Source organism: Macaca nemestrina, chromosome 19, assembly GCF_043159975.1.
Source record: "Macaca nemestrina isolate mMacNem1 chromosome 19, mMacNem.hap1, whole genome shotgun sequence".
NCBI classification, from domain to species: Eukaryota; Metazoa; Chordata; class Mammalia; order Primates; family Cercopithecidae; genus Macaca; species Macaca nemestrina.
The window spans coordinates 9,512,502-9,538,502 of NC_092143.1; the positions used below are offsets into that span (position 1 = coordinate 9,512,502).

Below are 26,001 nucleotides of genomic sequence, written 5' to 3' on the forward strand. Positions count from 1 at the left end.
GTACAGGTTCTCTGCTGCTCTCACTAGTAAAGGATATTCATTTTTATACCTCAGAGCCCTCTAGTTCCAGAGGTGGTACTGGAGTCTCCCCTACTCCATGGTGCAATTCACATCCATTTGTGCAAGAAACACTTGTTCTTTTAGGTCTCAAGCTTCCTCAACTATTAAAATCTACTGACTTCTAGACACTCCTTCTCTTTTCAGTTATAACAGATTCCATTTCTTGGGTTATTTAAGGGTAAGTTGTTTAAGTTTAAAACATTTGGGTATTGTCTGTCTACCATTTTGTTTTTATGTCTAGTTTATTTGAATTACGGTCAATAGACATGCTCTGCAAGCTTTTAATTGCTTGAAATCTGCTGACTTGCTTTGCAGCCCTAAATATGGACAATTTAGTTAAATAATCTGTGAGTACTTAAAAGGAGTACATCACTGAATTGCTGGGTGCAGTATTTTATACCTATCAATCATGCTGTGAAACAAAGTGTTTAGCTCTTCTACGTCCTTATCAATATTACGTCTCTTTGTTGTATCACTGAGACAAGTGTAAGTTTGTATATTTTTCTATTTGTATCAACTTGGCTTTATGTGCTTTTCTTTATATATGTATACTATTTGAGCTACGCAATCAGGTTTTTATTTTAATTAAGAATTGTTAAGTCTTCCTAGTTGTTTGACCCTTTAATTATGATGAAATGTCAACTTTTATCTCTAGTAACGCTTTTTCCTTAATATAGACTTAATCTAATATTAGCATATTCAAGGTAGATTTGTTTTGTTAGGTTTTTCTGAATATGCTTTTCCATACGTTTATTTTTAACCTTCTGGTTTCTTATATTTAAGACATATCTCTAGCAAACAGCATATAATAGTAAGATTTTCTTTTTTATCCAGTGCCACTGTTTTTTAATGTGTTTAAGTAATTCATCATGTAACAGGGTTTAAATCTACATTCTTAAAATTTGTTTTCTATTTGTTTCTATTCCTCTGCTATTGAATAGCTGTACCATTTAGAACATACACCACTTTGGTCAATGCTCTAGGGAAAGAATGACATGGAGACCAGCCCGGATGACATGGTGAAACCGTCTCTACTAAAAATACAAAAATTAGCCAGGTGTGGTGGTGCACGCCTGTAATCCCAGGTACTCAGGAGACTGAGGCATGAGAAGTACTTGAACTCAGGAGGCAGAGGTTGCGGCAAGCTGAGATCATGCCATTGCACCCCAGCCTGGGCAAGAGAGTGAGATTACATCCTTAAAAAAAAAATTTATATATATATAAAATATATATATATAATATATAATATATATAATATATATTATATATAATATATATATATATATAACATAACAGTGGTTTAATGGGGATAGCATTGAATCTATAAATTGATTTGGGCAGTATGGCCATTTTCACAATATTGATTCTTCCTATCCATGAGGATGGAATGTTTTTTCGTCTGCTTGTGCCCTCTCTGATTTCCTTGAACAGTGGTTTGTAGTTCTCCTTGAAGAGGTCCTTCACTTCCCTTGTTAGCTGTATTCCTAGGTATTTTATTCTGTTTGTGACAGTTGTGAATGGGAGTTCATGATTTGGCTCTTTGCTTCTCTGTTGTTGGTGTAAAGGAATGCTTGTGATTTCTGCACATTGATTTTGTATCCTGAAATTTTGCTGAAGTTGCTTATCAGCTTAAGAAGCTTTTGGGCTGAGACTTTGGGGGTTTTTACATATAGGATCATATCATCTGCAAACAAAGACCATTTGACTTCTTCTCTTCCTATTTGAATACACTTAATTTCTTTCTCTTGCCTGATTGCCCTGGCCAGAACTTCCAATACTATGTTGAATAAGAGTGATGAGAGAGGGCATACTTGTATTGTGCCAGTTTTCAAGGGGAATGCTTCTAGCTTTTGCCCATTCAGTATGATACTGGCTTTGGGTTTGTCATATATGTCTCTTATTATTTTGAGATCTGTTCCTTCAAAACCTTGTTTATTGAGCGTTCTTAACATAAAGGATGTTGAATTTTATCAAAGGTCATTTCTGCATCTATTGAGATAATCATGTGGTTTTTGCCTTTAGTTCTGTTTAAGTGATGAATTACATTTATTGATTTGTGTGTGTTAAACCAGCCTTGCATCCCAGGGAAGAAACTGACTTGATTGTGGTGGATAAACTTTTTGATGTGCCGCTGGATTTTGTTTGCCAGTATTTTATTGAGGATTTTTCCATTTATGTTCTTCAGAGATATTGGCCTGAAATTTTCTTTTTTTATTGTTGTGTTTCTGCCAGGTTTTGTTATCAGGATGATTCTGGCCTCATAAAATTAGTTAGGGACCATGTATCAGGGCCAATGTACCAGAATCTCTGTGACACAACTAAAGCAGTGTTAGGAGGAAAATTTATCGCACTAAATGCCCACATCAAAAGGCTAGAAAGATCCCAAATTGACACCCTAACATCAGAACTAAAAGATTCAGAGAACCAAGAGCCAGCAAACCCCAGAGCTAACAGGAGGCAAGAAATAACCAAGCTCAGAGCAGACCTGAAGACGACAGAGACACAAAAAACCCTGCAAAAAATCAACAAATCCATAAGCTAGTTTTTTGGAAAAAAATAAAATAAATAGACCGCTAGCTAGACTAATAAAGAAGAAAAGAGAGAAGATTCAAATAAATACAATGAGAAATGATAAGAAGGATACCACCACTGACCCCACAGAAATACAAATGACCATCAGAGAATATTACAAACACCTCTGTGCAAATAAACTGGAAAATCTAGAAGAAATGGATACATTCCTGGACACATACACCCTCTCAAGACTGAACCAGCAAGAAGCTGAATCCCTGAATAGACCAATAACAAGTTCTGAAATTGAGGCAGTAATAGCCTACCAACCAAAAAAAGCCCAGGACCAGACATATTTATAGCTGAATTCTACCAGAGGTACAAAGAGGAGCTGGTACTATTTCTTCTGAAACTATTCCAAACAACTGAAAAGGAAAGACTCCTCCCCTAAATATTCACCTCTCAAGTTACTTAGTGTATAAGGTTTGAATCTCCCTTTCTACATTTCAATGGCATGACCCTGGGACCCCATATAGCTCCTAGTACAAATGTAAAATGAACTATCCCTGTGTTATTCTCCGTCAGTGATTAATCACTGTGACACATTTTAGTTTGCTTTGTATTTGGGCTATAGCTTTGGTTTTACCATTGTTTTTTCTGGATTTTGCTTTAATTTCTCTGTCCTCTCTGTTATATCATCTACTAAGTGGAATCTTCTCTCCTTCCTCCCTGGAGGTCTCTATCTTCATGCTTTCATCTGAACTCTGGTACTGCTATGAGTTACCATTCTGGAAACTCCTGCACTCGCTCATGTGGGTTAGATCCATTGTTTCCTAGGTCCTGGAAGTCAGGCAAGACTTCTCATTTGCTATAGTATTTAAGTAACTTTCTAAGAAAAGCCATAGGGAGAATAAATATTTTGAGTACTCAATGTCTGAAATTATGTTTTCTCTGACTTCACACTTCATTGACAGTTTAGCTCTGTTGGAATTCTGGGTTCCAAATGATTTCAGAATTTTGAAGGTATTCCTCTGTTATCTTCTAACATTGGATTTTGGTGATTAAAAAAATCTGATGTCGGCCTGATTCTCATTTCTTTGTAGATAATCTGATTGACTTTTTCTTTTGCAATATTTTAGAAGGGTTTATTTTTACTCTTTTTTTATTCTTTAGGCTCTTTCAGTATGAAGATTTGGGTCTTTCTCCAGCACTAAAAAATTATTATTTTTAGAATTTCTTTGAGAATGTCCTTTTTGTTCACGATCTTTTTGCTTTGATTTTGACCTTTTTGTGAGTCAGATGCTGCATCACTAAATCATCAATATTTCTGGGGCAATTCTATCTAGAGGACCCTGAAGGCCGACTTGCTCTCTGCCTTGATAGCTTAGCAGAGAGCAGGATCAGGATGTCAAAGTTAGCTCAACAGGAAAACAAACAGACCAACACCAGCCAGTGGGTTCTGACAACTCTCCACCCCCCACACCCCACTTCTCAGCAAGACCACTTATGTGACCAGGGAGGTTCCACTGTTACAAAGACACACAGATGTTCTTTTGAGACACACATAAATGCTCTCCATGGACGTTAGGGGGCAGCCTCTCTCACCTGCAGCACTGACCATCCTCACACTGGCCTGGGTGAGGCGCACTGAGAGGGTGGGGAATGCACACTCTCTACTACTTCTCTCGCGGTGAAACGCCCCACGCCCCACACAGCAATCCATTCTACTTCATGTCAGCACTCAGAACAGTCTCATGTTTTCATTTTTTAATTTGTTGCTCCATGTTCTGGGGAGTTGCTCAAATTTGTATCTTGATTTCTACGAATTCTTTCTTTTTCTTGAATTATTCATTTTCCTGTGCCATTCTGTTCTTTTTACATTGACTGCAGAATCTTCTTAAATTTGAGAATATGTGAACAGTGGGATTTTCACGTGGGATTTTCTGATGTATTTCAGCTCCATTTCGTTCTCTGTAGTATTTCTGTCTTCTCACCATCAGCTCCATTGCTCATTTGTCTTCATTTCTCTCTTCCATGCTCTTGGTCCCCCTCATATCCCCAGTGACCCTTGAGAGCTGGCATGGATTTCCTCCGCTGATCAGTTAATAGGTCTGTTTCCACTTGAACTTTCTCTCCTGAGACAGGATTCTGCTGGGAGTCCTGTGTAAGAGCATAGACTGGCTGGCTCTCAGGCGGCAGATCTGATATACTTGTTCTTAAACTGAGGAGATTGACAGCAACATAGGAAAACAGTCCTACAAATAGTATAATCAACATGCAAATTCACAGTATGACTGGCCAGCCAAGCATGGCCCAAAAGGCACCAATGTACAAAAGGACCACACCGAGGGGTGAGCAGGGCTATAGCCTGAGACCTTCTGCCAGCAAAGCTGCTCCCTCTGGCGGATGCTGTGCTGGGAGTGCTTTCTTCTCACAAAGGCACCAGGCTGTGTACCTGTGAGTTGCATCCGCCCAGCGAGGGAGCCTTTTCTAACTTATTCAAAGACACCCCATCAATACACTAGCTGTGGGCCTGAGGCTTGCTAGTGTTGGTGGAATACATGACAGAGATGACAGTTCAAGCCACAAATCCCAGATGTGGCTAAAAGATAAAGTGGGCCTCCAAAAAGATTTTAAAAATTTATATCAAGTATTTCTCTTTATTTTGCTTCTGAATAATATTCTTTTCTTTCCCATGTAAAATGAGACCTTAGAATTTAAAATGAGACTTTTAGAAAAACCTGAGGAATTGTAGCAAGTCTTTTCCTAGACCTCCTTGGTTTGTGAGGGTCCCAGGAATACTGAAATCTACTCTTTATTCTCTTCTTTAGTACTAAATGATAAGGCTTTTAGAGTGATTTTTTTTTTTAACCACAAAACTACATTTTAAATATTCGTTTAAAAGAAAGGCCTTTTCAGCCAAAGCACACATTTGTGAAAGTTACAACCTGAAATCTAAAAGGTAAATGAGAAGTTTAATTAGCCAATTTCCTCTTAACAATCTAAAAAACATATTTGCTGAGCATACGTTAATAATCCACAAGTAATGAATTAATTCTCATGTCAGTGGGATATCCACAAAACCTCCTTTATATAACTCCAAAAATATTAATTTCCCACCCCAGGACCAGGCAAAGGGAGCTCCCTCCTCTTCTGTGCAAGCGGCCTCCTCGCCTGACCTTTGGGGCCCTCCGTGAAACATGGCAGGGAGCTGCTGGGAGGAGATTGCGCTCAGCGTGGGCGGCTCATTTTACAGGAGCCTCTAAACCCGGAGGCTGGGGCTTTAGGGCATGTCACCACAGCTTTCAAAGACCAATCTTTAGCTTGAAGAAAAAGATAAATTCATAACTTGCAAACTAAGAATATCATGTATTAAGTTGGAGCAAAAGTAATTGCAGTTTTTGCCATTGAGAGTAATGGCAACCCAATGTTTACCTACCATCAGCTACATGTGCTTTCAGTTGAATTAAAAACAATTATACAGGAATTAACTCTTTTTAGAAAAATGATGCAGTTTCTCTGAAATTATCTAGAAACAAATTGAGATTTTAAAAAAATCAGTCAGAAATCAGTAAGCTAAAAAAAATGTGTTTAATCATTTCTCATTAAAGGCCAAGTACTGAAAACAGATTGCAGTAAAGAAAAACTGTCTTATAGTATTGGGCTGCATGCACACACACACACACACACACACACACACACACACACACACACACATGCACATCTAGAGATCTCCTGGCATTCTATCAGTGCCAGTGATATGGACATCAAGTGAACTTTCTGACATAAAGATGTTCTATATGCTTTGAAAAATATGTCTCAGATTTAGGGTTGAGGAGAACTACAACAAGACATTGAGAAAATGTAAAAAGGTCATCTGTAAGTGTGGGGGTGAGTGACTTGAAAATAACAGTCAATTCAACAAAGAGAGTGAAGAAAAACAACAGGCAATGACTAGGCTTCTTAGAATACAAGGCAAAAAACTATAAAATGTTAAAAGCGTTTAAAAATCAATGCAGAAAAACAAACAACATACAGGAGTTAAGGCAACCACTTTGACAAGCCTGTAAATAAAAACAAAAACAACAAAAGTAGTATATATTTTTGTAAAAAATAAGGTCTTCACTTAAGTGTAATTTGATTTCCTATAAAGAAGCAAATGTGTACAACAGTGAACTCATTTTCCTGTTCATATGTGGCTCTTTTGAAAACATAAAAAACTAACCCTGAGAGGAGGTCCTCATTTGTTTTGACCCATAGTTGATCAGTGTAAAAATCTTTCACTGTCTTCAATATGCTTTAAAATTTCAAATAAAAATATGTTGCTATTTAATCCATTTATAATGATAGTAACATAAAATTAAAAAATGCTCACTTGGGCCTTTGGAGACACTGAGTTTTTCCTTTGAAGCACGTGCTACTAACCAGTTTCCCAAACCTTTTTGGAATCGCCACCTCACATGACCATAAGGAGCACAGTTCTCCCACATGACAACTGGAAGCTTACTTTGTGGTTTTGTTTTCATGGCATAAACACAAATATCCCAAATCATCCAAATAAGATCTTTACTGTAAGGTGCATAACTGTAATTGTTCCTGCAAAGTCCCTTTTGCCATGTGACAGTGTATTCACAGGTCTGGGTGTTAGGATATAGAGGTTATTAGGAGGCCATTCTGCCTACCACAAATACAGTTATTGGGGCAAGATGGTAAGTGATTTTTTAAGTGTATTAATTTTCTAGGGTTGCCACAGTAAAGTGCAACAAACAGGGCAGCTTGAACAACAGAAATGGATTATTGCATAGTTTTGGGCCAGAAGTCTGAAATCATAGTGTTGGCAGGGTTGACTCCTTCCAAGAGCTATGTGAGAAGAATCTACTCCAAGCCTCTCTCCTTGGCTTGTAGACGATCATCTTCATGCTCACATCCCATTCTCCCTGCGTGTGTGCCTGGGGCCAAATAGTCCCCTTTTAGAAGGACACCCTTATAAGGATGAAGGGTGGATTAAGGGGCCACCCCACTCTAATGACTTCATCTTAACAACTAATTACATTTGAAATTATCCTATTTCCCAAATAAGGTCATACTATGAGGCATGGGTTGGGAAGGGTTAAAAATTCAATGTATGAATTTTGAGGGGGACACTATCAATCCATAACAAACTGATAAGTGATATTTCTTTCAAATTTAAAACATTAATCATAAAATAGTTTGATGATGTTATTCTTTTCTGACACATACTCTTGAGCATTCTGGGCCATGAGAAAGAACCATCAATGAAGAATAGAGGAATATGTATGTGGCGATGGATATATCCATATACGTGATGGATATATCCATATACGTGATGGATATATCCATATATGTGTGTGTGTGTGTGTGTATATATATATATATATATATTCAGTTTCATAAAACCACTTAAGGGAGCTACCATTTCACTCCCTGAGAAAAGTTGCTCTGGTGAAATTAAAAAGTCAAACTTCACAGTTAATGATTCCTTGATTATTAGAACTCTGGCCTCAAATTTTTCAAAAAAAAAATTAATTTCCTTAATAGACACTTTAACATGATATGTATATTTCAAAAGTAAATTATTCCTATACAAAGAAATGCATTGCATGTCCTTGCTTGGCTTTGGGGCTGGTAGAAGTCCTGAGTTTCATAGACATCAGACCATTTATCTCGGGACACATCCTCGGAGGTAGGTGTCTCAAGCACAACTTGACTGCAAATCCCTGGGAGTTAGTAAATAACTGAATCAGCCTGATAACTGCCCAGAGAGTCACAGCTGCCTTCAGCTTTAGGGTAAATCCTACACTTGATAAGTCTTTGTACTTTGTGCAGAGCAAATGCGGACACAGGCTTCTAGAGATAAAAAAAAAATAGGGGCCACCTTCCCTCCTGTGATGCACAGATATGGTAGCCCCACTTATCGGAGATATTCTACAGAGTAAGCCTTGCGCAAGGCAAGGGTACCACAAGTTTAAAAAAAAAAAAAATGAATAAAGACTGAGCCTCAGCACTCAGTGACATAATCCCAAAAACGTACAATAAAATGGCTATTTGGGTCATTCATTCATTTGACAAACCTTTATTGAGCACTGAAGATGACAAGTACCGCAACACGAGATGATGGAATGAATGGGTGAGGTGCCCCGATCTTAGCCATGGTATTGCTCGGCCCTACAGGATTAAAAGGGAATCTGGCAAAGAAATCCCCCTGTTCTCTGAAGCTCCATTTTAAATTAAAAGGTCCAACTCAGAAAAACAATCATCCTTCTGTGTCAACAGCCTGCCTCTTTTTATATTTCCACCGAACAAAACATCCAAGGGTGAAATCTGTTGCTGAGATAATAAGAATGAAGGACTCTGCAGCAGGTGTTAAGTGAATGGAAGCATGACAGCATTACCTATGGCTTCCAATTTTCCAGGGTGGGTTTTTCTGGCTGGTTAGGCATGAAAGTAAAGGCAAGGGATGGAACGACACGTTTTGCCGAGTTTAAAGCTGTCTCAGAATATATTTCTTCAAAATTTTCAACAGAGTTCAAAGCTTTCAGTTTCCAAGGATTTTTTCTATTGAGAAATTGGAGCGTTTTTGTAGAAAATGAACCCCAGAAAGTGGAAAGATAGGTGGATAGATGTTTTCCATAAAATAGTTTCTACATCAATACATTTCATCAGACACTTAATCCATTAAATCTTAACATAGCAGGAATATTGTGTGGCTTTTCTCCTGCTGCCCTAACAAATGACCACAAGTGCAGTGACTTAACACAGTATGTGGTTTTCCCTCACAGTTCCTGTTAAGCAGAAGACATCCGGGCACAGTGGAGCTCAGCTCAGTCCTCTGCCTGGCGTCTCCCAAGGCCAACATCAAGGTGTTGGCAGGGCTGTATTTCTCTCTGATGGCTCATTAAGGTTGTTGGCCAAATTCAGCTTCTAGGAACTACAGGGCATGTTTGGCTGCTGGCCCCTCAGGGCCTCCTGCATTCCCCATCAGATTGCCCACTCCATTTTCAAACCAGCAGCAGGGCCACATCCTGCTCGGCTTTAGGTATCTCTCTTATACCTCTTCTCTTTCCCTTGTGCCTCAGTTGCCTTCTGCCTTCAGGCCAACTTCTCTGTTTTTACAGGTTCATGTGATTAGACTAGGCCCACCCAAATAATCCAAGATAACGTCCCTATTGAAAAGTCTAAAAACTTAATTGCATCTGCAAGTCTTTTTTCCGTGCAATGTAACATTCACAGGTTCTGAACATTAAGGGGACATCTTTGGGAGGCTATTCTGCCTACTATAAAGACAGTCATCAGAGCAAGTTGATAAGTAATTTCCTTTCAAACTTAAAAACTTAGGTATAAAAATATTTTCATAATGCAATATTGTTCAGATATATGTTCTTAAGTATTCCGAGTCATGAGAAAAAAGCCCTAAGCTGACAATCTTACTTTTGGATCGAATTTTTACTCACTGAACTCAAAAAATTACCCAATAACTGTTTAACTGTTTTATATCACTTATTTCAGCCTAAGGAATAATGTAGACTATATCACTAGCCTTATTTTTGAAGCAGGCAGTGGTTGAGTGGCTCATGAGCTATCATTTATCAATGGCCTCCATGTTTTGGCTATGTGATTAACGGGAAAGTGGACTTATGGTATTTTTGTTGGTAATCCAGAATAGAAAATATTCAATGTAGTGAAAATAGCTTCCATTAATTAAAGGTTATCCATAAGAAAACAGTGGATGGTGGCAATGCTGAGAATAGACTTCAGTCTACCGGGCTAGAGTTCAGAAAAAGGAGAGAAAGAAGATTCACTGTCCTGATATTTGTTTTCCTCTCCAGGTGTAGCATGTGATGATATCATGGAAGGCTCTATCTCCAGGTCTTTGAAACTCCAGGAACAATACAATCAAATAATATGTGACAATGTGTTAGCACACTGTTAGTAAGAGTGGTATTGGCAATAAACTACTAGCACCCTGGTCACGAACATGTGTATTTGTGGGTATTGCCTGAGACCGTAAACATAGGTGTAAATATATTTGCATATTGCCAAGAAATTCAGTAACCTTTTTTGTTTTCAAACAGAACTGCATGAGGTATTCCTACATATTAGAAACCATGGGAACAAATATAAATTGGATCACTTGGATATTTGGGTTTCTAGTTTCCTGTCATATTGAAAAATAAGAAGCACCACAGGACTTCCAATGTCCACCTCTCTCCACTTGATGCAGAAGGCATTTTGATCCATAATTAAATCTGTGCTCTTTCTTGCTAAGAGAATTGAAATATCCTACAGTGTTTTCTAAGAAGGTTTGACATTATCTTTCCAGTTAGAGCCATGTTATGACAGCTCACAATTTTCTTTCTAAAAGGGCATTAAAAACACATCACACACTAATAGAGGCCATGCATAATCAGACAAAAATCAGGTCCTCTTGGCCAGACTGTGGTATGGTAACTCTAGATGCATAAGTGAACTAAGTCAAATTACTTCCAAAGTAATACAGGTAAGTCAGTATATTTTGTTCTACTATCTATATTTCTCATTATGAAAGTCACTTCTTCCTTGTTTTCCTCTCTTCTTTCTCTTCCTTTTTCATGAACAAAACAGTGTGATCTCAGATCAATGAGATCTTATGGATATCTAATTATATGTATTAACGTATCTTAAAAAAAAAAAATGTTTCAGCACGGAATTAAATGCCCACTCACTTTCACTAGCTATAAATGAAATCCAGAGTCAAAGCACCCCTGCTACAGAGATGAAGCAGAAATTTGTAGTTTAGGTCATTGAAATCTTCTGGTTCCATTGATGAAATCATTCCTGACTACTATTATGAATGAATTAATTCAAATCATTTTGTTCATTTCATTCTTTTAACCTTTCAGCAATCACTTTACAAGAAGCTACTACATGCAAGCATTGTGGTCAGTGACTGGGGATAAAATACGGGCAAACCAGATTCAGTCCTCACCCTTGTGAAGTGTAGAGTTTATTAGGGAGGAAAGATAGTCATCAAATAATCACACTGAAAGATCATAGCAAATTAGTATACATGTTATAAGGAAAAGAGCATACAAAGGGGTTCAGGGTGGCTGTCCTAAGGATGAGATCTTTTAGATCCTGAGCCTGAAGAATGAGGAGGAGTTAAAGACAATGGAGAGTGGAGGTAGGGTAGAGAGCACTCTAGGTCGACACTGAGGCAGGAAGGACATGTGTGTGTGAGAGGGGGAAGAAATAAAATGATATTATAATGCTTGAGAAAGAGTGAACTACTAAATTTCCATTAGTTTCAGGAATGGTTCATCAGATGGGTCTCAGAATAGGGGGGAATTATTCCTGTGGTTTGGAAGCCTTTGGTTGAGCAATTTAGGTTTATCAACATGGGTGGGCACTAAGTTCATGTGACGACTGCCAAGAAGAGAGAGAAGGAATGGTCATGGCGCTAAAGTCACACCAGTGCCAAAGCAGAAAACGTTCAGATATTCAAGGTCACTCACAATCTCACTTCTCGGCCCACAGAGATTCTGAGTCTCATCAGTTGGCCATATGTTGTTGCTGTTGTTGTTGTTGTTGTTGTTTTCAGAACTCCTGATCTACACCACTCCAAGAGCAGCCTCAGCCTGGCTGTTGATGACTGTCATCAAAGCGTCTTGCAATGGTTTTCTTTGTAGTTACATATATTTCAATCATTTGTTGAGTGAGTGGCTGCATAGCAGCATTTAAACCCCTGGAGAAAGCAGAGCCAATGACTAGGGAGACAAGTACAAACAAGAATAACCAGTAATGTCTGTTAACCAAGACCCAGGCTGACCTGGGATGCACAGAACAGATCTCCTGCCCACATGAGTCTATGGATAGGGAGGTTTGAATATTAATAGGTTTGTGTAATACTGATTTACCCAAAATGGCATGATTAGAGGAAAAACCTTAAAGAATCTCATTTTTACAATCAAAGTTATTAAACCAACACAGAGAGAAAATGATAGTCATGAAAAGAAAAATGAAAGAGATAAAGACAGAGGTGGTGATTAATTATTTCTGGTATTAATAGGCTTTGATCTGAAGTTCTTGAGAAAAAGATCTACTTTATAATGGCATCAGCTTCTGGAGAATCCCAAGAGATTCCCAGTGCTAGATTTTACATGGGCATAGATAGCTGGGAGATGGGTATATGCTGACTTTTTAACTGAGACGTGAATCCAAGAGGTAGTTCCCAGGAGCTTCATTGCACGATTTGTGGTTCCAAATCCCATCTAATCAAGTTCAAGAACGGTCTTACATTGGTCTCACTTTCCATACAGTAGATTTGCTGGCTGAAAGTCATGCAATGTTTTCTGTGACTTATGCTTGGGAAAAGCCACACGGTCTCATTGAAAATGAGTTGGCCTTAAAGTTCTACAGCATTTGGCTATATTGGCCTGTGAATAAGCACAGTCAAAAATTGAGGGTGATATCCCCGTATGGATGAGCATCCAGCAACCAGCTCATTTGGGGATAATCTGTGAGTTCCTGTTACAATGGGCCTAACAGCCAGAATGCTGAGAGTGAACCTTTGGCTGCAGCATCTAAAGCTGCTCAGAGAGTTTTGCAAGTTTCCATTTTAATGGGTCTTGATTTCTCTGAGGACTGGGGGTGGTAGGAACGGTGAGGTTTTAGTTGACAAGCAAAGCTTCATAACGTCATAGAGTGCCTTAATTAATGGTCTTGTGACATGGGTACCCCAAAACAAGATAAATAGATGAATATTACTCAAGTGAGAAACACAGATTTGGAAAGTTGCTTTGCTACTGTTAGATGAGTTACTTTATGGAAAGGAAACAATCCCAGCCAACCAGAAAACACACACTATTCTGTGATTAAGAACATATTCATAACCATACAAGGGAACAACTGAATGAAATCTATTTGCAGATATACTCAATACCCTAAAAGTTTTGGCTCATGTCCTTGTCCCATATTTAGGACAAGGTTGGCACAGGATTTGGGGGTTTGATGGAAGATACAGCAAAGACATGATCTTCAATTTTGTTGGGGTTTCCCCATTGATACTTCTTCAGGATACATTTTAAATTATCCTTTCCATGTACGGTTACAGCCAGTTTTTTTTTTTTTTTTTTTGAGAGAATCTATTTCAGCATCTCAATGAAGACCAAATAGCTGTCTTGGCACCACCAGATGCCTTCTGGGTGAAGCAAACAACCTGATTTTTCCAGTGTGTTATTTCAGAATCAGGTGTTTGATTCTGAAATTGACTCAAGGCCTAATGCCAATAATCAGGAATTCATTTTGGCTTTGAATTTTGGACTTGCTTGGCAGTTTGGATGTGTTAACACAGATTGTTTAGTATATTAATCTGCTGCAACATGAACCTTGGCTTCCTAAAATTGCTTTTATGTTTTTCCTTTGTTTAATTGGAATATACCAGCTGTAATTAAGAAGTGATATTTCTTCCAAAGCATACCAAAATCTTGCACCACTACAAAAGTGTTTCTATATAGGCATTTCTCTTTTATCTCTAGTTAACTGGCAGGACTTAGTAAGAGCTATAACTTTGGCAACTTGTGCAGATTTAGTATCTTGAAGAGAGTTGAATTTGAACAAATGTTAGTGTATTCTGATTGCATGCCCAGCTTGATAGTGTCCTTGCTCAGTTCTCAAACAATTTATCCACAATACTTCACAATTTAGGTAGTTTAAAAGGGTTTCAAAGTGGCCAGGTAACAGCAAGAAAAACTCTCAAATAAGTACATAACAGTCATATGGGAGAGGAAGAGGAATAGCAGATTTTAGGATTTTGCAACAATGGATAGAAATGTCTATAGGTAAAGAGATTTTTTATAGCTTTACTGAATATAGATTGATATACAAAAAAAAAACCATGCTCATTTAGTGTGCACAATTTGATGAGTTCGGACATATGTATACACCTGTGACATCAACACTACAATCAAAGCCATAAACATATCCACCGAGAATAAAGGATTTCAAAGGAAACCTGTCTAGTAACAGAAGAATTGAAGGAGTTTTCAGTCTGAAGGAAGGTCTCAATGATATGATGAACCATAGGGTTAAGCAAAAATCTTAAGATTAAGTCATCAGTTGCCTCAGTTGACCTTGCACTGCTGCCACTGTGTGCAAACAAGGAGGGCAGGCTTTTTGTCATGAAATCAATGTGAAGATATAATAGGCAGTGAGTCTCTGATGCCCATTTTCTTGTTAAGTCAGAATCCTCCAAACTTGTCTCAGTGTACTAATAGAAAGAAAGATGTATGATCATTGGAGATGTATGATCATTATTTAAGTGGTAAAAGACATTCTCTAGTGAGTCTATAATGCAGGATTGTCAGTTTTCATTAGCTTACAGGAGGGGGCAGCTAATCCAGAAAAGTTAGGAATCCATGTCTACAATATCCTATGGGAATAAGAAATTTTCTAAGATGTCTTTCAGTAATTGGCCAGGAAAGTCGGGAATAACCTGCGGTCTTTGAGGGAAAAGACTCTTAATTTTTGTTTGATGTCATGGCCAAGAAAATACATGTGGGGCTGACAAAATTGTAGTTTATCCCTAGAGACTTTGTGTGCCTGCACACTAACACTGTTAGCAAATGGAATAAATCAATTCTGCAGGACTCTCAATTTAGAAAGCAAACAAGATCATCCATATATTGTATAAGAGTGGAGTCCTCAGGAAACAGAATGTCTCTAGTCGTTCAGGTGTCACTGAGTATTTCCAAGAAGTAAGAGGGTGTTTCTGTAAATCCTTGGTCATAATTGTTCGTGAGTATTGTTTCCAAGTGAATGTAAATAGATACAGTGAGTCTGGAAGAAAAGAATTACTAAAGAATGCTAAGCATGGATCTGCCACTGTAAAGTAAGCAGCAGTTCTAGAGATTGCAGATAGGACAGTATTTGAGTTGGAGATAATAGGAAAGCAGGAAAGTAAAATCTTGTTAATGGCCCTTAAATCTTGTACAAAGTGGCAATCATACGAATTTGTGTTTGTGACAGAACGGAAGGATCACAAGGGCTAGTATAGGGATAATAACTCTTTTCTGGAGGTATGTAGAGATAATGGACCACAGTCTTTCAATGGACTCCATTTTTCAGTGTGAATTGGGCAGTTTCAGGAAGAACACAGCTAGATTTACTCAAACATTTAAGGGTTTAGCCTCTTGTATATGCCCCATATTTGAACCATCTTTGGTCAAGAGGCTATTATGGACATATTCAAAGCCTGGGATGTCCATAAAGAAGGCATCAAGGAGTTGTAGTTAAGCTGTGGCATTATTAGGTTGTAAGCCAAACATACTTCTGAGAATTTCAGCAATACTCTATCTGGACCACATTTAATAGTAGCACCCCATTTACCATGTAAGGCTCATCACAACAGATTTCCCATCTGGTTTCTATAGCTCCAGTGCCCCATTTCTCCCCACAGAAGATAATGACCCATCTCTATTTCCATCACTCGTCCTCCCAGTCTTGGCCTGCCAAGGAGACCCACCACTGAACTTCTTGGTGATGCTGGTGACCCTACTGCCACCAAACCATTAATGCCTTGGATAAATGCTGCATCCTCTAGGCTCTCTTGGGGTTTTCTGGTCTTACCTAATACAGAAACTAGAAGCATGGTTAGTGCTTGAGAGGAGTCCATGAGAGGAGTAGGGACATCTCCTGAGATAGACAGCTCTTGCTTTGCAGGGGAGAGGTCTCTAGTATTTTCTAATAGGTGTTGATAGAGAATGATGGGCTGCTCTGTAAGCTCTGAGGTTTTAGTGTCTACGGTGCTAAAATCTTCAAGGCATCCATCCAGGCGTCCTTACTCCATATTTCAGGCTCTCACATTATTCCAATCATGGTCCTGACCCACACATTACAGGCCTGTCTTGGCTAAGGTTTCAAATGTCTGAAGCTCTGCGAATTTAACTACAAAATTTTTAGTCTGTTATTCAACTGAGTCTGTCCTTCCACTGTAGGAGAAATGGCTTCTTTCTAAGGCACCACATAGGCTCTCCAGCCGTAACATTTAGCCTTGACTTGCTTGTTTATAGCCCCCAATTCTTTTTTTTTTCTTTTTTTTTTTTAAATTTATTTATTATTATTATACTTTAAGTTGTAGGGTACATGTGCATAACGTGCAGGTTTGTTACATATGTATACTTGTGCCATGTTGCTGTGCTGCACCCATCAACTCATCATTTACATCAGGTATAACTCCCAATGCCCAATTCTTTATTATCATTCTGCGGGCATATCAATGCAAATTACCCTGAATGAGCTGTCTCTGCTGTCTCTGTAAGCATTGCTATCCTTCCCACCCATTTCTTTTAAATGCTGGAGTGACTGCACCTGCAAGACACCACTGCAATTGGGTTGCCATCAAGTGTCAGGTATTACCCAGGCCCCATCTGCCACTCAGGATATTGTATCCTTCTGCTCAGGGGTGATTAAGCACATCCCAAGTCTTCAAGTTTCTGCCAGGTTTCCGAATGAGTCTTGGTACCATTTGCATCAACTAGATCCTGACTCCAGAAAGCAGACACCACGATGGTTTTAGATGGGCAAGAGGTTTTTCGACAAAGGGAAGAAGAGAAGGCAACAAGAGTCTTCAGACTTCAGTTGAAATCTGATACCTATAGAAGGAAATAGGGAAGAAAGGGACACCGAGTAGTAGAAGGGTTGGACTGAAGAGCAATTCAGGAGTTAATCCAGGTCAATAGAGAGTCCCCATACCATAGTCACTCTTAGGATGAGTCCTGTGTCTTCCCAGAATGAGCCTGTCACCCTAAGTTAATTATGCCCCTGCAGCAGATCAAGGCAGTGCGTTTTCATGGCCACCACGAGTGCCTACTCTAGATAAGAGATCTGTTCTTAAATGAGTCATCAAATACACTCTAACAAATACAAAATACAAAATTTAATTTAATTAGCTTATCGAAATTCAAATTAACCTGTACAAAACAGGAATGTAAAATGATCTTTGAATATATAATGTGATGGCACATTTGTATTTCATTATATTTATTACTCTTCTTTTAAAAATCATCTTCCAGGTCTACGATCACATTTGCATGCATGAATAGTTGAATAGATGGGATGTCAGAGGAGGCCCCCTCTGCATACCTTGCTCTGTGCTTCCTCTCTACAGACTTTAGTACCTCAGAAACTCAGTCATTCCAAAGCTTGCACTCAGAAATCATAAGCATTTCACAAATCCTGTGAGCTACAATACCATGAAGTTTCATTCATTCACTTATTCATTCTTCCAGGTTCTCATTTATTCAATGCCACTATCCATCTTCCATGTACTAGACACTGTGAAGCCCTGAGATCCCATAAAGCTGACAGCTTGTAATTATTGAAAACACAGAATGAACGAAAACAAAACATCTTACATCTCAGAGTCCTTGCCTCATCCACAGCTTACTACAGGTAGGACTAAGTTCTTTCTAAATTATGGAAGCTATCCCATACTAAGAAGCACATCAGACACCATCAGAAGGAAGCAATTTCCAACTGCTTTTCTCACAAAGAATGCACATGAATATTATGCCATCAAGCTCCTAACTACGCAAATAAAACCTATGTTTTCCTCAAGAAAGATTTTCTAAATGACTTACTGAGTCAACCTTGGAGGTAGTTGCAGCATATTACAAACCAAGAAGAGAAAATTTCATATCAGAATAACCTTGGGGCAGGTAAAAAGGTAAAAAATATTCCTGAAATTATTCTACTGATATTCAAAGAAACTGACAATTAAACCTTACCTCCAGTAGGGTCAAACTGAAAACCACAGAATATAGATACCACGTTAGTGTAACAGACCTGCAAGCTAGCTGATGTTTTGACGTTAATTGAAAAGAACGTTGTATTTGCTAAGGTTCAAATTTTGGAGACTGTCAATGCACTAACTGAAAATTCATTTGAGAATTCTCTTCTGATGTCTGCTTAACCTGGGTTTCACACCCCCAGGAAAACCACTGTCTCTTTATCTATAGCTTATGCAGCAGGAGGCAAGACACTTAATAAACTGAACAAGACTTTAGAGAGGCAGAAGTCTTAAATTTGAATTCAACCCATGGCTTACTTGCTACAGACTTTCTTTTCCTGGGGAAACCTCAGGCTGTTACAAATGAGAAGCAAAGGTGGTAGCCTCCCCCATCACATACAATGTTTCCTATCTGTTCCAGGGCTGCAGCTGACTGATTGGTTTCTCCTAAGGCCAACCATGAGCAGAATCTCTCCATAAAAGCAGTGGCTTGAAAGTGGTGACAGGTCAGAATGATGACGACAATCACAGAGTACAGAGGAATACCAATTAGCAGAAGAACCAATTAATTTAAAATGAATAATTTCAAAGATTTTAAATTTTGTAGCAATTAGCTAAAATTTTTCAAGAGAGGGATTTTTAAATTTGTGGGTCACTGAACAAATAAATAAGGTTTTCTCTAAGTCATCATCACCCTTACAATCCCTCAAACTTGTTTATACAAATGAATTGATTCAGATATTCATTCATTCATTCATTCATTCATACATTGCACTCCTTGGTTGAAGAACATTAGGAACACTCATGAAAGATGTTATTCTTGAATGATTGCCACTTCTAATGCTAAAAAGTCAACGGATTTTGTAGGTCTCCTTCTAATAAGAGAGTATGGGCAGATGCTGAAATAAGTCTTTGAAACAATGAGACCAAAACCAGCCTATTTCGCTTGAGATCACTGACAAAATAAATCTATGCTGTGATTTCAGGTCAGACATCCTGGCTTTATAAAATAACAATTGATTTGAAATGCTTATTCAGATTTTATTGCGTCAGTGGTCTGAATATTACCCATACAATTTGGTATCTGTAAACAGTATGGAAACATGAACATTTAATGCCCCAACTCTGCCATACTGCGACTGTAAAACTATACTTCATTCTATACAGTCAAGGTCAAAAGAATAAAATCAAATTCGAATAAAAATTTTTCTGAAATCCATATGCACCAAGAAACTCTAAAAATCCCTGGGGTAAAAAGAACTCTTTCTAGCCTGGCTTTGTATTTCCTCTCTGTTCCTAACTGTTCAGAAACATACCCAAACGATTCAATATCATCACAGGCTACTCACCTCCACATTTCTACCTTTCAAATAGTTTATACCATGAAATCACAAAGGCACTGATTGTCATTCTCAAAAGACAGAATCACTTTACTATCACATCAAAAGCATTTGAATAGTTCCTCTAGTTATGAAGAAGGTTAAAGCTAAAATGTTGAAACTGTTGCATTATTTTGAAATGAAACAGGAATCACACCAGATAGTTCAATTGGCATAGATTTGTGCATGCCCAGAAAACTAAAGACTAATGTTTAGACTATACTCCACATCTCTTATATGTGATTTATGTTTATTTTCTATGTCCAGATCTCCATATGTCCTAGCTTTCCATTAAAAAACAATAGGAAAGTCCTTCTGAAGCTAATTTAACACCTGTGAATTCCCATAGGCTGTAACCAGAGAGAGTAATCTGATTAAGTGACTACCTTAAATGTCAAACGTATTAAGTTCAACTTCTGCACTGGGACTCTATTTTCACATGTTCATTTTTAATTTTAGTGATTATATGCAATGGGATAGAATTACTGTGGCTAACAGATATACATGTTAAATTTCCTTATAATGGAAGCATCAGTAGTTCCTCAACTTTGACATCAACGTGACTTTTTGAATTTCATACATTACCATACATGTAGAATAACGAGCACTACATGGGTTAAGGAACGAAAGATTTGGGGGCATGGCTGCACGTGCCTGTAGTCCCAGTTACTTGGGAGGCTGAGGTGGGAGGATTGCCTGAGTCCAGAGATTCAAGGCTGTGGTGTGCTATGTTTGTGCCTGTGAATAACCACTGCACTCCAGCCTGGGTGACATAAGGAGACCCTGTTTCTAAATAAATACATAATCATTAATTACTTGCTTTTTAAAACTCGGTGAAAAAAACTCTTAAAAATAGTTTGGATCATGAGACTTACTCACATGGGTCTTTGTGCCTGGATCATTTTAAATATATGATTCTATATAAAATACAGCATATTTCCTTTATTTTTATTTTTAATTTTATTTTTTGATTTATCTTCTTGCTAAGTAAGAGTTAGAGTGCTTTCCCTAAGCTTTAACTAATTCCAACAACAGGCTTCTAGGGTAAACTCCCAAGTACGGCAGGCCACTGCGAGTCTCTTTTTCTGGTTGTATGAATTACCTATGGCTACCATGAAAGAGGGTCGATTTTTCTCTATGTCCTACAGCACTGAGCCAGGCTATTGTGGCTACTACCGAGGAACTTTCTCTTAAAGAATTTATACAATTGCAATGAAATACTAATATTTGCAAGAGTACAATATTTTCCAGAGGGCCGATAGTTAGTTTAGGGTTTTCTTATAAACTGAAACTAAAAGCATAAACTTCTGTCTGTCTGAAAAGAGGCTACAGCGATGTTTCTCTGCCTTTTTAACCCACTCTGTCTTCTGCAAACAATCTATATCAGTTTCTGTGATTAATTACGATTTGGGAATAAACTAAAAGCTTTGTAATGTGAGAGTGAATTTTTACCTTCCACACATCCCCTACCATGCTGGCCACTTTTCCCCTGTCTTTCTTTGTGAGCCATTCTCCCAGAAAATGAAATCACAGGTGTTATAACAGGAGCGAATATATCCTATTGTCAAAACTGGAGAGAAATCTGCAAGCTGCATTCAGCTAAGGAATGTATTATCCACAGAATGTAAACTAACAATATAGGTCTCCAATATGATTAATATAATCACAAAATATTGACCCATGAGAATGTATTAAAGGACACTAGCAATGAGTTACAGGCGTGATATTTTAGAGTAAAGCACATTAAAGGGTAATCTTCTAAGAAAATCCATTCTCTGTATCTTTACAAGCCTTATTGCTTCCCTTCACTCAGTTCCTATTTAAATGTCACATCGTCAGGGGGCTTGACAAGAGTATAGTATCAAACGTAGCACCTCTCCCCTGGCTACGTCATTCACTATGCCCCAGGTTTTCTTCCTAGCAGGGATTATTACCCAACTTTATATTATGTGTTTATTTGTTTTCTGATTATTTCTTCTACTAGAAAGTGAGCTCCCTGAAAGCCTGCTCTTTAAACTCATCTCGATTTCCAAGTATTTGGAAAGTGGCATTCAATACGATTCTGAAAAAGGAATGAATAAATGAATTCCAACTGAACCAACACCCACATGCGATTAGCACAATCACCAAATGGGGGGAAAATGGACTAGGATGAAAAGTCTTAACCCAATGCTTCTTCTCAAACCAACCAACAAACAAAAAAACAGATATTATCACAAGGATTATGTCCCAAAACTTAGAGAAGCAAATAAAACTAAACTTTGAAACTTCTAAGACATATATAAGTATGCTAATTTATATTTTCCTACAAGCATAGAAATCCATTGTTTCAAAACCACTAACATCATTTCATATAATTATTTCAGAAACTATGCTTAAGACATATGAATAAGCTGATTCCAACAATTTATCACTAAAAAATGTAGATTCTCTAGCTTAACATGTGCACCTGAGATGGTTCTGTCACATTGATTACTACAATGATTTTAGGCCTCCAGGAAGGAAAGCTGGGATTGAGAACTGCTTGGGTCAAGGAACAAGTTGCTAAGATTCCTAGCTGATTCTCTATCCTCTGAGAGTAAACTTCATTCTCTACAGCAAACTTTCTAAGGCTTTCTGGCTTAAAATTGTGAGTTCTGGTGATTCTCGCCCTTGACTAATCAGAACTTCACCACCACTAGGTATGTCCTCTGAATGTCCAGATTTCTCCTGAACCAGGGACAGAACAGCAGCTCTTACATGAATCTCTGGTGACCATACCATCATCCCCCCCTATTTCATGAGACTGTTCTTGTGTGAACATTTCCAGCCATTATTATTGGGTGGGAACACAATTGGAATAAATAATGAAGAGAAGCTTTTGTCCCTTTTATTTACTATCTTGTGTGAAAAGATAGAATGCCCCAAACTTTATATTTTTCTTTTACACTTCAGTGTTACATAAAATTTCAGTAGCATTAAGTAAATAAAATCATTAGTAACAATTATAAGTTATTTTGTAGTTTCTGATTTGATGCATCCCAAAATAGCTATCTTTTCATGGTGTTATTAAGATATTCCAAAGGTTTCTTCCTAGGCAGCCCAAATAAGGACTTTCTTTCTTCTCAATTTATGTCTTCACCAAACACTCAATTTAAGTATCATAGTGCCCTTGCACTAGCTTGCGGTTATTCTCCTTCTAATTTTTCTTTGTTGGTTGGTTAGGTTAACCTTTATTAAAAGTCTTATCTCATCTGGATTCCTCTTCCATCACTTGGGGAAGTGCTGTCTTCTTTAATATTTCCACTTTTAGCACCTAATTTTATTACATGGTGTTAAAACATAAGCCCACATGCCAACATCTGGTAAGTTGTCGCTTTGTCTCTCTCAACACACCTCAAAGCAAAGTGGTCTTAGCCACCCACTTCAGATGGTCTCAGGCCTCATTTATGGACCTGACACAGCACATGTAAATTCATGAAGAGCCTACATTTCCCCTCAGGTCCTACATGTGGGCATTAATAGAATGAGCACTTGAACCCTTAACTGCTAAAACTGAAGTAAGAGCGATCCCCAATTTCCCAGAGCAAATTCTTGAGGAAATTAGCTGCTGAATAATTTTTTATGAAGGAGAAGAGGGTAATGAGAAGCAAGTAATGTAGATAATGAAATTGGAGGCAGTTTCACCTTGGGATAACCTGTTTCCATTGTTTAATTAAAAATATACATTTTGCAGGCTCTGTATAAATGATATGGCTTCATCGGCACAATAGAATCTTTCACGAAATAGATCTAATTATATTGCAGAATTACCTGGGATCCCTACAGTCAAAATGAATGATTCCCAATCTTTTCAATATCGTATAGCAAAGATGGCTTCTTGCTTTAAAATATCCCTCCACGTTCTTTGTTATCTTGGCAGTGAAAGCCAGATGTGCCTGCTGTATAAACAGACATCATTGTTTTCAGGGTCTTATAGTACAGAACAGCATTGTTCATAAAATAAAATGTAACTCCCATTCACACAGAGAAGGGAAAGAAACAGCAAGCATGTAGCGAATGATTCCTGACAGACAAATAATTAACAGTCGACTGCCAATAAGGTGTGATGATCTGGAGCAGTGTAATAATTATAAGTCATTCTGATGAGAGGGCTGTTTTTATTTTTATTTTTTCTTTTTTGAACCCCGAGCAAGTACACAAACGCATATGCGGGGGGGAAAAAAAAAAAAGCGTATTTAACACAATCATCCCCCACCTGTTCATCACTGCACTTCCTGTTGTCACACCTTGTCGGTACTCAGAACAGCTTCATGGCAGCAATGAGAGGTTTCTAAATAATACATCAAAACGGATTTCATCATTTTCCTTCATCCTTATTTTTCTATGTCACCAAGTTGGAATTCTATTCTCATGTTCATTTCAAATTGCCATTGTCATCCCGGGCTGCCAAGTTGGGTGGGGTTGGGAGGGTGAAATAAAGAGCCCTATGAAAGAGAGAGAATGTCATGTGGAAATAATTGTTTGGGATCAACAGGCAAAAAAAAAAAAAAAATGCAAATTGCAGGTGGAAAGAAAGATGCTCATTACCCCGTGACACAAAAATGTTTGTCTTTCCTGTCTATACATGGCTGTGGTCCACGGCGACTTTGAGATCATCAGTTGAGTTTGACATTGTTCTGTCATAGCTGTAGAGAAACGACTGTAATGTGTAAACTATATAGGGAACAGCACCTGATAGATGGAAATAAAAACTCCTATGAAATAACTCTTGTAAAACCAAGCCCCATCAATTATGGCTTTGAGTGTAATTTGCATTTCAAACCCTATATTAGTATTTTCCAAAAGTTATTTTTAACTATGTCATAAAGTATTCGCTTGACCAAAAAAAATCATTTGAGTATTCTCAGAACAAAAGTCTTGATAAATCTTTGAAATCACACTGTTCTTTTCATGTATAGGTATTCTCTCAAGAATAGTGACACAATCAGGAAATTGAGAGTCTAATAAAATGCTCCCAATAATAATTTGTATTCCTTTTACTATACTGAATATTTTCAAATCATCATGTTCCTATCAGGAAATCTGGAGCATAATCAAAATAATGATTTATTTTCCAAAAAGTTTTTACCTTAACATTATTTAATGCCAAATCTGCTTCCTGCTAAGATTAAAAATATATTCATCAATATGAATTCTCACATAAAATAAGAAAGAGAAAATAAGGGGGAAAAAACTTCTACTAGATGACAAGTCTAGGATTTTGTCATATCTAAATCAAAAGCACTGCCCTAGAAAATTCTTAGGGAAAAGGAAAAGACTTTTTCCAGCTCAAGTAGAAATGCATTTTAGTGCTTCTCCCCCTGGTATCCCCTCAAGTGCTTAGTTTCCCTTATCCTTAAGTGTCCCCAGAATAAAAATATACAGGTACTGTGTTAACAAAACCACCTTCATTTCTGTTCTCCCACAGCCATACAGAGGGCTTTTATGTCTCTGCTTTTCATAACGAAGAATCCAAGCAGGCTATCCAAATGTAAGTAACAGACTACTCTATTTGAATTTACTATTTCAAGTTAAAATGATATTAGTAGATAATTACTATAATTATAAGAAATTTTAATGTTATTATTAGTATTGGACAATAAGACCCAAAGAGGAGACTGGTCCCTGCACATCTTATAAAGGAAATGTGTGTACTATTTCAGCAATTTAATAAAATATGATATTACATTTTACACAGCAGATTCTAAAGTCTTTAAGAATCTTAAGGGTAAACACATATATTAAAGTCTCTGAGGGCATAATCAAAATTTCTAGAACCCTGAGGAAAACATGTCTTCAGTGTTTGCTGAATTGATATATGTTTGATGTTTAGTCATCAGGTGGATTAAAGCTGAGCTAGATAGCTGGGGTTCAAAACATGGTTCCGGCCAGGCAAGGTGGCTCATGCCTGTAATTCCAGCATTTGGGAAGGTGAGGTGGGAGGATCTCTGGAGACCAGGAATTTGAGACCAGCCTGGGCAACATAGCAAGACTCCATATCTACAAAACTTAAAAATTAGCTAGGTGTGGTGGCATGTGCCTGGAGTCTCAGCTACTCAGGGAGTTTAGGTGGGAAGACCATTTGAGCCCAAGAGGTCAAGACTGCAGTGAGTTATGAATATATCACTTCACTCCAACCTGGATGACAGAGACTCTGTTACTCAAAATAAAAAAAAAAATACAAGGCTTCATCCCTTACTCAGTGTGTGACCTGGGAAAACTACCTATATTAGTCAGTTTTCACAC

General features: G+C 37.9%; 1 pseudogene; it reads right to left on the minus strand.

The window, feature by feature from the left end:
- Positions 1-1,361: 1,361 nt before the first annotated feature.
- LOC105476936 (small ribosomal subunit protein uS5 pseudogene) overlaps positions 1,362-26,001 on the minus strand; it is a 325,515-nt pseudogene continuing 300,875 nt past the window's right edge.